At 37.2% G+C, this 14183-nt stretch overlaps 1 protein-coding gene across 49 annotated transcripts in view; it reads left to right on the plus strand.

Moving 5' to 3' along the window:
* EYA4 (EYA transcriptional coactivator and phosphatase 4) overlaps positions 1-14183 on the plus strand; it is a 118944-nt gene that overhangs the window by 41404 nt on the left and 63357 nt on the right. The window contains exon 1 of one of the 49 annotated variants that reach the window (XM_088666201.1): positions 9920-10198. The exons of 44 other annotated variants lie outside the window; for them this stretch is intronic. The gene's annotated coding sequence lies outside the window, so the exon portion shown is untranslated. Of the gene's footprint in view, positions 1-9919; positions 10199-14183 lie in introns of those variants that run through there. 4 more of the 49 variants (XM_088666189.1, XM_035108965.3, XM_035108962.3 and 1 more) reach the window with 4 other exon arrangements.

Below are 14183 nucleotides of genomic sequence, written 5' to 3' on the forward strand. Positions count from 1 at the left end.
ATCCCTTAATGGATCCAGTTTTTAAATTCTCCATATTGAACTGTTTTCTAAACTTTAGATGTTTTCAGGCATTTTCAACTTTCCCATGCTCTTAAGGTAATAAGATTTGACGTACCTCTACCTCCCCTTGGAGTATAGGAAAGCTGGAAATGTCTGTAAATGGATAATGTTAGAAGAAATGGATCCAAAAGTTCCATTGCAAAAATGCAAGGAGCTTTTGCTCCAACCATCATGTTTTCCTCTTGACAGTGTATGAACTCTGTTCTCAATGCAAATTTGTATTTCTGTTCTTTGGCAATGTTCTGAACATATAACTGGGGATGTGCAATAAAAACCTAACTGCTTGTTAGTTTCCCCCCATTCTTTGAGGGATGCATGTTTGTATGTATGATCCCTTTATTTGAAACGATGCATTTAAATATAATATTTTAAAGCATTTAAACTGGCAATATTCTTCATTTTACTCCATGTCAAGGTGGGACTTTTTAAACTACCGTGTTTCTCATATTATAAGACATGTCTTATATTTATTTTTTCCTCAAAAAAACACACTATGGCTTATTTTCAGGGGGTCTCTTATTTTTTTTCTTCCTCCTCCTGCCGCGGCCGGCATTGCTGCTGCACCTATCACTATGTCTTATTTTCGGGGTATGGCTTATATTCCTTGAATGCTTAAAAATCCTGCTATGGCTTATTTTATGGGTATGTCTTAAAATATGAGAAACAGGGTACTGGTAACTCCCACAGATACACAAACTACCAGGCTGGTGCATATTCTCCAGGAAATGCTGGGAAAGAATGCTCACCAGTAAAAACAACATTTCATATCCAACATTAGTGATATTTAAAGTCAAATCACTGAAAGAAATGCACTTGCATCCATTGATTTCAGTGAGTTACTGACTTACTGTATGTTAGATATCAGCTGTAGGCTCTCCCTATTAAGAGAACTGCTTTTTCCTGTTCTTACTGGACTGAATACAGTTTGTGATCAATGTTATTGCAAGTTCTTGTTTTCCGTCAATTTTATTGTTACAGAGTTTTATAGTTTTAAATTGATGAAAGATTATTGTGAATTAGAAGGTGCCTTGAGAGGAGAGCTTGTTTGTTTGTTTGTTTAGTCGTTTAGTCGTGTCCGACTCTTCGTGACCCTATGGACCATAGCACGCCAGGCACTCCTGTCTTGCACTGCCTCCCGCAGTTTGGTCAAACTCATGTTCGTAGCTTCGAGAACACTGTCCAACCATCTCGTTCTCTGTCGTCCCCTTCTCCTAGTGCCCTCAATCTTTCCCAACATCAGGGTCTTTTCCAAGGATTCTTCTCTTCTCATGAGGTGGCCAAAGTATTGGAGCCTCAGCTTCACGATCAGTCCTTCCAGGGAGCACTCAAGGCTGATTTCCTTAAGAATGGATAGGTTTGATCTTCTTGCAGTCCATGGGACTCTCAAGAGTCTCCTCCAGCACCATAATTCAAAAGCATCAATTCTTCGGCGATCAGCCTTCTTTATGGTCCAGCTCTCACTTCCATACATCACTACTGGGAAAACCATAGCTTTAACTATACGGACCTTTGTCGGCAAGGTGATGTCTCTGCTTTTTAAGATGCTGTCTAGGTTTGTCATTGCTTTTCTCCCAAGAAGCAGGCGTCTTTTAATTTCGTGACTGCTGTCACCATCTGCAGTGATCAAGGAGCCCAAGAAGGTAAAATCTCTCACTGCCTCCATTTCTTCCCCTTCTATTTGCCAGGAGGTGATGGGACCAGTGGCCATGATCTTGGTTTTTTTGATGTTGAGCTTCAGACCATATTTTGTGCTCTCCTCTTTCACCCTCATTAAAAGGTTCTTTAATTCCTCCTTGCTTTCTGCCATCAAGGTTGTGTCATCTGCATATCTGAGGTTGTTGATATTTCTTCCGGCTTGGGATTCATCTAGTCCAGCCTTTCGCATGATGAATTCTGCATATAAGTTAAATAAGCAGGGAGACAATATACAACCTTGTCGTACTCCTTTCCCAATTTTGAACCAATCAGTTGTTCCATATCCAGTTCTAACTGTAGCTTCTTGTCCCACATAGAGATTTCTCAGGAGACAGATGAGGTGATCAGGCACTCCCATTTCTTTAAGAACTTGCCATAGTTTGCTGTGGTCGACACAGTCAAAGGCTTTTGCATAGTCAATGAAGCAGAAGTAGACGTTTTTCTGGAACTCTCTAGCTTTCTCCATAATCCAGCGCATGTTTGCTATTTGGTCTCTGGTTCCTCTGCCCTTTCGAAATCAAGCTTGCACTTCTGGGAGTTCTCGGTCCACATACTGCCTAAGCCTGCCTTGTAGAATTTTAAGCATAACCTTGCTAGCGTGTGAAATGAGCGCAATTGTGCGGTAGTTGGAGCATTCTTTGGCACTGCCCTTCTTTGGAATTGGGATGTAGACTGATCTTCTCCAATCCTCCGGCCATTGCTGAGTTTTCCAAACTTGCTGGCATATTGGGAGAGCTTATAAATACTTTAAATCGGGCATCCCCAAACTGCGGCCCTCCAGATGTTTTGGTCTACAACTCCCATGATCCCTAGCTAACAGGACCAGTGGTCAGGGATGATGGGAATTGTAGTCCAAAAAATCTGGAGGGCCGAAGTTTGGGGATGCCTGCTTTAAATAAATAAGTTCTGCTGTTATGCTATAAGCAGCCTTAACACCCTCATTTACCTTCAATATCTTGTACAATTGTACAAATACTTTTCTTAATTATCTGGGCATGCTTAGAAGCCATTGGAATAAATGGGACAGGTAAGTCATGACTAAAGTTTGGTTTATTTCAGTGGGAACTAAGTGCAATTAATGCATTTTCAGGTTCCCCCCCCCTTTAAGCTTAAGAAACTTTATGCGCGCACACACACACAGAGAAAGAGATTGTTCCCTCCCTATTTTTGTTTTCCATCTTGGGCATCTACAAGTACCTGAATCTTAACTTGAAGCGGACTTTAATATTTTCTTTTACCACTTCCTTTGCTATTTTTTTCTTTTAAAAGGATAATGTATATTTTATTAGTATTTCTATTTACTCTCTTTGAAAGTGTACTTTCAAATATTCCTCTGTTTTAGAAACATTTGTGTGTCCTATCCCCTACATTTCTGTCCTTCTTGCACGTTCACATAGCTTTATGTTTTAGGGTATACAAACAAAGTTTCATTCCTCCATCCATTCAAAGTGTATTCAGTTAGTTTTCATTTTTTGATTTTCAAACTCATCCCCTTTTTTGTTTTTCATTAAGGGGAAACTCAGCCAATTTTCTGCTACTTGTAGCATAGTATCGTTTTCTATCCAGTGGTATGAAATTTGTAGGCTTCCTAGTAATCTTGAAGTTAGGAAATTTAGCACATTTCAGATAGTTATGACAAAGGATCTAATTTTATAGGCAATTTAAAAAGGCTGGCATAAGAGAACGCTACACAAGTTCCTACCATTTCTTTGCTAATTTTTTTTTAGTTATTCCTTTTCAAATGTGGACATCTCTGCAGTTATCTAATTTCTAGTGCTTTATTTTCTTCCCTCTTTTCTTTGATGTACAGTGACTTGGATCCAAAGAGCTGAGAGTGGAGTTCCATTTAGTGAACTGTCCTTTCTGCCTCCTTCTGTCTATAACTCCATGTTCCCCCCAGAGCAAATGAAATAGGGTCTACAGTTGTGGGGGAAATTGGCAGCAATCTGAAACCCTTCTCCTTGCATGAGTGGAAGTGCCATTGAATCTTAGCCAATGTTTTCATCTTATAATTTTGCTCTTTCTTTGTCTCTATTTACGTAATGTTTTTCATTCTTCCACACAGATTACTTAATCCTTGTCTTATATCACCTGCCTGCTATATTTTTTCAGAAGTTGATCTGTAACCCTTCTTTTTCTCTCAGTGGCATCATTCACACATCATGGTATGCCATAAATCGTGGCTTACTGTGTATGAGAAAATGTGTCCACTTCACTAGTAATTTTTAGCTGTGAGCTGATGAAACAAATCACTCCACACACACACCCCACTCTCACCCTGCATCTCTCTATTTTCTGTTTTGCTGAACAGAAACTCTTATAGAATGCTGTGACTTTAAAAATCACCTCAAGAGCCCTACAAGCTTTCCCCCTGAAACCTGGCTTCTTCCATATGTGTATCAATTACTAAAATAAGCTGTGAATGATTTGAACATTCAGATCTGAAGGTGCTATAAAATATAAATTTGACATTTAAAGAGTAAACCAAGTAGTAAAAATTAGTACACTGTTACAGATTAGCATTTGTAAATATATTGTTTTTTATATGATGACAAACTCTGGTATAATGCTGCTATATAAATATATGGTGCAACCACATTTTGAATACTGTGTACAGTTCTGGTCGTCTTCCTCAAAAATCATATTGTAGAGTTGGAAAGGGTTCAGGAAAGAGTAATCAAAATGATCAAAGCAATAGACCAGGTTACAATATTTCGGTTTTTGTAGTTCAGAGAACAGGCTTGTAGAAGTCAACATGGTAGAAATGTATAAAATGGTGCATGGTATGAAGGAACTGAGCAGAAAAAAATAATTACTGTTTTCTCATAACATTAGAACTTGTGGACAACTAATGAAGCTAAATGTTGGAAGATTCAGGACAGACAAACTAAAGTACTTCTTCATGCAACACATAGTTAAATTTGTTCCCATAATAGGCAGTTTGACTACTAGCCCTGATGACTATGTTCTACTTCCACTTTCAGAGGCAATATGCTTCTAAATACCAATTTGCTGGAAACCACAGAAGGGGAGAATGTTGTCACACTCAGATCCTGCTTGTGTGCAGCCACTCAAAATTTAAAATGTGCCCACAAGTCCAAAAAATATTGATTACCCCTGTTGTACATGCACATGCAATAAAAAGTACATTGGAACCAACCGTTTATAGTGCTAGTAATCAATTCTGAAGGAAATCCAGATTGGAATGCTGCACTGGTTTTAGGCCAAAAAGTCCCTTGTTGCCATTTGTCTCCAAATGGTGCCATTTACTGATTGCACACCTACAGTGGCATGTTTCATCTACGGGGAATTTCTTCCACATAATGAGTTCACATATTTGACTTCATTTTTCATTATTGCTGTGCCATTCATGCGCTTCTGTGTATTGGCTGCAATCCTGCACTCCTTGTACATATCACACTCACATGCAAAGAAAACCAAATCTTCCATTACATTGCATAATAACATAGACTGTTATATAGTACTTGCTATTGCATATATTTTAATTGTAGTATGTAAAATACTGTAATCTGGCCTGTATACAGTTTTGTATTGTAGTCTATTACATACTTGCAAGGTGTGTCTGTGTTGTGTTTTTTTCCATTATGGCGTCAGCCTCCTAAAATGCTGTTACAATGAAGCATCTAAATTCTCAACCCTATTGAGCTTTGGACCTTATCTCACTGGGTTGCATTAAACTAAGTCATAGAGTAGCCTCATTGATTTCACTAAGCTTCAAAGTAGGCCTCTTGTATATTGATTTCAGTGGGCCTACTCTATGACTCTGTTGAGTATCACCATTAGCTTTTTCTCCTCAGTGTCGAACAAAAATGCCTCCCATTCTCTGCCTTAGTTGTAGATAGCAAATTTGAAGCCAAGGTCTCTGTGTTACTTTTTTTAACCTCAGCAGTAGTTTTAAACCACTTCAGCTATCTTTGTTTTCCCATACAGAGTCTTGGAAACTAGTTTGAATGATATGAGTATTCCTTGCTAGCGATCTTGAGTTCTGCATTGCAGAACTTCTGTTCCCAGGATTCTCTGAAAAGAGAACTCCCCAGCAAAATCAGTTCATTGGCATGGAGATACCATCAGAAGATGAGCAAGGGCATTTTTATTTTGAAAGACATTTAATTTCCATCTGTAAACTGATATTTTTGTTTTATATGCATTCGGTACATTGAGCTTTTTGGTGTTAATTTTTAATTTTTAATAAATGTTCAGATTATAAACTACATTAAATTTATAAATTTATAAATTTAATGGAAAAGACCTTGATGTTGGGAAAGATGGAGGGCACTAGGAGAAGGAGACGACAGAGAACGAGATGGTTGGACAGTGTTCTCGAAGCTACGAACATGAGTTTGACCAAACTGCGGGAGGCAGTGGAAGACAGGAGTGCCTGGCGTGCTATGGTCCATGGGGTCACGAAGAGTCGGACACGACTAAACGACTAAACAACAACAAATTTATAAAAGAAAAGCTTTGCAGAACCGTATGAACAAACACATTGTTTGCTTAGGTTTTATTTTATACAGATTTAGTTGCTGTTACTGCATTGCACCTTTTACTCTGTTTCCCCTTGACTGTTGTAGCAGTAAAAAACAAGGCTATAACAATATGCTTCCTTCAGAATTTAAACTGGGCTTTTATTGTCATAGAGTCTAGCCTGGTTTATGCTGGTTAATGCAACAAACTGAGTATTACTTGACATGGCAATGCTTTGGATAATTACAGCTGAGAGGCATCTGTTTAAGGAAGTGCAAATGCTCTGTATTATTTGGGGGTGGGAGAGAGGCAGTTGTAAATAATATTCTCAAGAATTTAACTATGAGAGATTGGGAGCAGATTTTTAAAAATTGTGTGTATGACACATTTGTTATGTAACTTTTTTTTGAAAAAAGTTTCATCTTATTACATTCATGCATATCCTATACAATTTTTTTAGACTTCCCTCTGATTATTTCCCCCTTCGTCACTTAATCTTACATTTCATTATCTTCACTGTTACTTATAATACTCCATAACTAAATGTCCTTCTTAAATTTTCCCTGCAATATTTCATATAGTCCTACTAGCGTAATCTGTTGTTTACAGCTGTCTTTCAAATAGTTCACAAATTTACTCCAGTCCTCTTAAGAACCTCTGGTCCCGTCGGTTTCGAATTCTTCCCGTCATCTTGTTCAATTCTGCATAGTCCATTAGTTTATTCTGCCACTTCTCTTTCATTGGTAATTCTTCTTGCTTCCATTTCTGTGCCATTATACTCTTGCTGCTGTTGTTGCATACATAAACAATTTGTTATCCTGTCTATTAATGTCTTCACCTACAATGCCCAACAAAAATGCTTCAGGTTTTTTAAAACAGATGTATATTTCAACATCTTTTTCATTTCATTGTGTATCATTTCCCAAAAGCACTTCACTCTCTTACATTCCCACCAAATATGATAAAATGATCTTTTTCCTTACATTTCCAACATCTATTACTTATTTTATACATTTTAGCTATAAAACCGAAAGTAAAAGTTCACCAGGAGACTCTCCTCCGCGGTGCCAAAAGCTCTCAAAAAGAAACAAAGTATCTCAAATAAGGAGCTTTCACCCCCTTTTTACGTACAGTTATATATTTTCTCCCTTTCACAACAACTGTATTTATAAAATTTTATTTCCACTGCAGGAAACCTTTTAAGGCTTCCATTCTGTAGGAAATTCATGCATCTACTGTCCAATCCCAAATGGGGCTGACCTCCTTTTTTCTACCTCGCTGCCTCCGAATTATTATAATTATTATGATTTGTACTTCACTGAATTAATCCAGATTTCTTTTCTTGAGAATCGATCGCTGTGCTGGGTAAGCTCAAGGCTGTGCTTCTTGGGAGTAGAAATGGTGTCTCAGTCTTGCTGATCTTTCAGCTCCAAAAATGAGTGTTTCCGTTAGCGGAGAGACCACTTTTTTGGCGTCGCTGGATGCCTGCCCTCAGAATCTTCCTTCTGAGGTTTTAGGGGGCTTGTGGCGCCCACACACTGCTCATGTTTCCTCCCGAAACCTGGATTCTCCCCGCAGGGCTGAATCCCGCTTGCTCACGGCTTCGTGATTAACCGGAAGTCAACTTTTTAAAATAAAAGTTATGCATTTATGAGTTACAACCAGATCTTATGATACATGAGAATGTCCATCAAATTCAAAATCTAGATTGTGCTGTATATTTCTAGTGCATAATAGAATATGAATGGGAAGTTCTTGGTTAAACAGCACCCCAACAATTAACTCTCTAGTGATCTTAGGCAAGCTATTACTGTTTTCACCTCAACCTCTGTTCTCTGTAATATTAGAATCATAGTATCAGCCTGCCTTACAGGGTTGTTGCCAGAGTTGCTGGGATAATGTCTATAAAGGGCTATTTATATGGTAAGGATTTTTTTCTCCTTTCACAAATACAGCTTGTACTTCATTATACTGTACAGTGGTACCTCGGTTTATGAACACAATTGGTTCTGGAAGTCTGTTCATAAACTGAAGCGTTCATAAACTGAAGCGAACTTTCCCATTGAAAGTAATGGAAAGTGAATTAATCCGTTCCAGACGGTCCGCGGAGTAAGCGTTCATAAACTGAAGCAAACTTTCCCATTGAAAGTAATGGAAAGTGGATTAATCCGTTCCAGACAGGTCCGCGGAGTACTTAAACTGAAGGGTTCATAAACTGAAGCATGGGTGTAATTGGTTCCGGAAGTCTGTTCATAAACTGAAGCGTTCATAAACTGAAGCAAATTTTCCCATTGAAAGTAATGGAAAATGAATTAATCCGTTCCAGATGGGTCCGCGGCGTTCATAAACCGAAAATTCATAAACCGAGGTGTTCATAAACCGAGGTTCCACTGTATATACCTTTACCTCTCCTTTAACACACTATGAGGACATGGGGTAGAGCATACTCGTGTCTTTTAAAAAGTAAAGTGGTAGATGGTCCTAAATGCAAGCATTATTAATGACCCTTATGGTCGTGGCAATCCTTTCTAATAATAAAGTGTTGGAGCTGTCAAATGATGGCACAAATATCCTAATCTACTGAGATAGCTTTTTAATCCGAGTCATCAATCATGTTTTATTAGCTTTAACAGAGTCAAGCTGCTGTCATTTAAATGTTGCACTAGGACAATGTGCCGACAATGTTCTGCAGGTGTAACTTTCACTCAAATGCTAAGTCTGCACAGCAAGCTAGATGGTGCTCATGTTGGGAGAGAGTGCCATCTTCAGTTTTAATTATCCACCGAGCTTCTGAATTTTGCATCTTTGTAGAGTGTAAAATTATACTTCCTATTCTAAAGGAAAGGGTGGGAAGCAGGATTCTGAATATGATATGTGACCATCAAAAATCATCAATAAACTGAATTGTTATTTTTAAAACTATTAAATATTGTTTTACACAACTGTTGCAACATATGGCTTAAAATATGCTAAAAGCTGCTAGTATAATATTTGCAATAATAATAACAATAACATTAGACAATACTCAGAATATTTATTTCCTAACTTAACATGCTAAGTACTATTGAAAGCACATATTTGTACTACTGCAACAAAAATGTATTATGGTAGAAATGGTGGTAACATGAATGAAGAAAAAAGTCTTATCAGCATTGTTTGTTTTTTGTTGAGTTTGATGGAGGAGAGAGAACAGATTTTCTGTGGATATTAAAGTAGTGTCCACTTTTATTTGGCAGTTCTCTTTCGTTTCTGGTATGTTACCAGAAACATCTACTGAATTCTTACATGCTAGTCCTGGGACAGATGTGATATTTATTCTTACTACTACTGCTGCTGCTGTTTCATTTAGAAAATACATTTTTTAAAATAAAATAAAAACGCTTTAGTGTTAGTAGGTTTACACTTCATCTAGAATGAAGCATTGATATAGTGTATGTGTACGGTATATATAGACATAGCTCTGTGCATTTAAATTTTAAAGGGATTTCATACAATAAGAAGCAGATGTGTCACAGTGACAGCAGGCAAGTAGGGGCTGGGGAGCTGGGTTCATTAAAAGAGCCTTGGGATAAATGCACCACATAAGATACCCACTGAAAGACAGAAGCTGTTGATGAGGGTGACCTCTGAATGCAAGTCATCTTACTATAAACAGAAGGGTGTGGAAAGCCATTGGTCTGAGCCAAGCTTGTTTACTATCCAGATCTCACTTTAGTTAACTTAAGTAAGCCCACTGAGCCTGCGGTGACTGCTCAAGGAAGAACAAAGTGTCTTTCGTTCTACCTGAATTTGAGACAATAGTGCTGTCTACAGAATTATCTGATCCTGTAATTGGCTACACATTTCCAGTGTTGGGTAGAGAAATTTTGTTGGTGCAGAACTTAATATATGCTTTTCCCTCCAAATTTGAGTCGGTGTGTCTGGGGAATTCTTTTAAATATCTTGAGAGGGAAATGAGGTAAGCCTGTAATTTATTTCTGTATGTGACAATGATTAGCATGTTCAGAAAGCAATTGAGACTAAATAGTGTCTGTTTATTTAATCAAATCCTTAATGAGATTTTTTCCAATTAGGGATAATTTTCATTAGTTTATTTTGCATGTTTTTATAGGTTTTTTAAATTGATCATATCTCATATGTGTGGAAGTTATTAACTGCTCTAACTTCAACCATCATTCATAAATGAAAGTTATTTAAATATGCGTTTATGATATTTATACATTTCACAGTAAGCCTCCTGCTTTTTTACTAATATATGAAATATTTAATTATTATGTTTTGGGAGAAACATAAGATCATCAGACCTTTGTCAGAAATATGTTTTCGTTCAAAAAATAATAGCACTATACTGTATATTTTTACTCAGAAGTTGCCCCTACTGTGCTCTGTGGGGCTTACTCCAGGATAAGTGTATTTTGAGTTTTAGCATCTGTGTGTGTCATTGAATACCTTTTTCATACTTGTTTTGCAATGTTTCATAGGCTAATGGTTGTTTGGAATACAAAACAACAGATCATTTATAGTATTTCTTTTGTTGTTAGATAATTTAATCTGACATTCCAGAGCTAAAATGTTGAGCTTGCTTTTTGTAGCTGTTTCCCTGGGTTTAAAATTCATTTGTAACATTTTGATATAGTTTATAGTGATGCAAGTAATGAATTTGGCTGTAAAACAATAGTAGTTAAGCAATGCTATAACTGTATACATAAATGTTTTTTTCCTGCCTTGTAAGGAGAACTTAGACCATAAGTGCTATATTGCACTTCAGGATTCATAATGTGAATTGGCGTTAACAACTACTGCTTCTTAAATGTCCCTTTCATTCAAGAGAACTTGGGAGAGTCTTTTGCTTCAGGAGTATTTTATTACCTTAGAAAAGGAAGTAAAGTTTTGGAGAGAAAAATAAAATGCTTGAACTGTCCACTTGTGAAAATAGATTTAGAGCTGCAAGGAGTTGTATTGTTAAGGGACACTGTTTTGCAGAAAAGTATGATAAATTATTACAACCAATATGCTCCTCAACTTGGTTCGTAAGGTCTAGTGAACAGCAAGCAGCAGTATCCAATTACATGTTTCTTTTCTTAGATTGCTTAGTATTTTCATATTTCAGTTCAGCTGAACCATTTTTTTTTTAATCAGACAGGGTTTGGCTTCTAAACTAACAGCTTTTAGAACACTAAAATCTTACCTATGAACAACTCCTACTTGTAAATTTTAAAATGATTAGATTAAACAAACCCCTTTTCAAAAATATTTTTGTTGGGCTTTATTTATAATTACACTATGTTGTTTTATAAAATAGTTTAATGAATTCCATAAATTGAAACATAAAGGAGCATCTCAAATTTAATGTTGGAAAAATGAGTGTATGTTTAGAAAATGCAAGACAGCTGTTAAAGAAAGACAAATGTCAAACAACTTATTAAATATATGTTGAATGATAACGGGTATTATTTGCTTACCAGTGTGTAATGTGAGATGATGGACAAATATAATGTGCATTATATCTAAATTAGAATTAAATAACATTGGTTAAAAACCTGTTTTTAACATTTGAAGCAGTCTGACAGAGATGTCTAAAAATATTTTCCTGTGATTTAAATGTGCATCAGTACTTCTATTTGTGAAATGCTCGGTTATGGGAAACCAACAAGAAATTTGTCCTGTATATAAGCCCAGATGTAGTAAACAGAGACACTGATTATAAGAAAATAGAAAAAAATCACAACAAACTGCATATACTGTAGAAAGGTTCTAAGTTTTTCTCTAGCTAATTGATTTTTAAAGATTCACAAGACAATCCTATGTATGTCCACTCAGAAGTGCCACTGATATCAGTGGGAGTAACTGTCAAGTACATGTGTGTATAGGATTTCAGTCTTAAAGTACAATATAGTTGGAGTAAGTGGGATTTACTTCTGAGCAGGCATGCATATAATTTTTAGTACTGTAAAGCAATACTGTCATTTTTTTTAAAAAAAAATAATTCCTGGTATTTCATTAATATGAAGATGTAAATAAATTTAATAAATTTATTTACGTAAATGTAGATGTATTTACATTTTATCTTATAGCTCTGGGCCACCAGCAATGATGTTTTAAAACAAAAGAAAAATAGATTCTATATGCTTATTTCTAAAAGTACTCAATAGTGAAAAGATACTTGTTAAACAAAAAGGGACTACATTTATATTAGTTATATAAGGCACTCATAGTTAGAACACAACTTGCTTGGATGGGCTTGGAGGGATTAGAAAATAGGTATTAGTTTAATAAATACTCAGATGCAAATTTTGTAAACCTATTTATAACTGATCAAAATGGTCATTTTAGAAATAGCTATCTATTAAGAGAGCCCCTAACTATTGAAGATAGGTGTGACTAGGGATCCCCCCCCCTCGATATGCCTGGAAATAAATATTAAAGGAGGAAAGAAGACAATACAGTCATACCTCAGGTTACAGCTGCTTCAGGTTGCGTCTTTTCGGGTTGCGCTCCGCGCTGAACCCGGAAGTATTGGAATGGGTTACTTCCGGGTTTCGGTGCATGCATGGAAACGCCAAATCGCGACCCGTATATGCGCAGGCGTGGGTTGCGAATACTGTGGGTTGTGAACGTGCCTCCCACACGGATCACGTTCGGAACCCGAGTGTCCACTGTATGTGTGGATTTTTGCATAAACAACTAATACAAAGATAAGCAGAAAACATTAATTGTAACAAATAAAGAAGCCTTAAACAACAACAACAACTTGTGCAGAAGTGTTACATTTAGCATTTTGTATGCTCCATACAGTTATGCATTAACACTGAAATTCTAGGAATGCCTACTTAGATGTAAGCTCCACTGAGTAAAGTGGAACTTACATCAAGGTATAGGTATATAAGATTGCAGCCTATAGCCACAGTCCTATACATAACTACTGAAAGTAAGTTTAATTGAACTCAACTGGACTTACTTTAGAAACATGCTATTAGTTGAGTACCATTTTCAGATAAGCAAGAATAGAAATAAAAAACTCAAATATAATTAAAAAGGATTTGTTATATATTTGATACACATTTATAATCTGTGACATTTCAATTCATCCACTGTCTGAAGGTCACCCCCTTCCTCCAGAACTACCTTCCAGAGCACCATCAGAAATCTCTTATTTCATTCAAATACCTAATAAAAACCCACATTTTCTATAAAATTTTGGCACAACTACCTAGATATAACAGTGGTTCACAATTAGGTCATTACTGAGGATCCCCTATTTTTCAAAAGCCAAGCCACAGACCCCCTACTTTTAAAATTTTTGATAACTCTAGTTACCTCTGCAAAACAATTTTTTGAACAAAATTTGGGTATCCCCAAATAAGCAAAGAATTTTAGGTATGCTAAAAACAGACTAGGGCTGAGCGATACCTGGTTTTCAACATCGTGATATATCAGCAGCTAAACATCAGGATATTCTGATAAATCACAGTGTTTGAAACTGGACATCAGGCGTGGGGATGAGGGAAGGAGCAGTCACAGAGATTGGGTGGGTGGTATGCACGCAGATCAGATGTGGGGATTGAAGGAGTTGCAGTCATGGAGATCGGGCGGGTGAGGTGTGTGCAGATCAGGTGGGATGAGGCAAGGAGCAGCTGCGAAGATTAGATTGGGGGGGGGGGCGAGGAGAGGAAGCAGAGTTCCCTCTGCCACGTGATAGAGGGGATGAAGATGGGGGTGCATCAAGCCACAGCCAGCGGTGGCAGCCAGCGAAGATACACATCCACTGTGGCTGCTGCTGCTTTCCTGCTGACCGAGAAAAGTTGCTCTTTCTCAGTGCCAGGGGAAAGTAGTGCCACAGTGCCTTAAACTGAAAGCAATCAGCTGCCCTGTTCTCTGTCAGTGTGAGAGGAAGGCAACTCACATCAGCAATGTGATCGGCTGAGATCGTACGGTATCCGGTG

This window comes from Zootoca vivipara, chromosome 3 (assembly GCF_965207765.1).
Source record: "Zootoca vivipara chromosome 3, rZooViv2.hap1.1, whole genome shotgun sequence".
In the NCBI taxonomy this organism is placed as follows: Eukaryota; Metazoa; Chordata; class Lepidosauria; order Squamata; family Lacertidae; genus Zootoca; species Zootoca vivipara.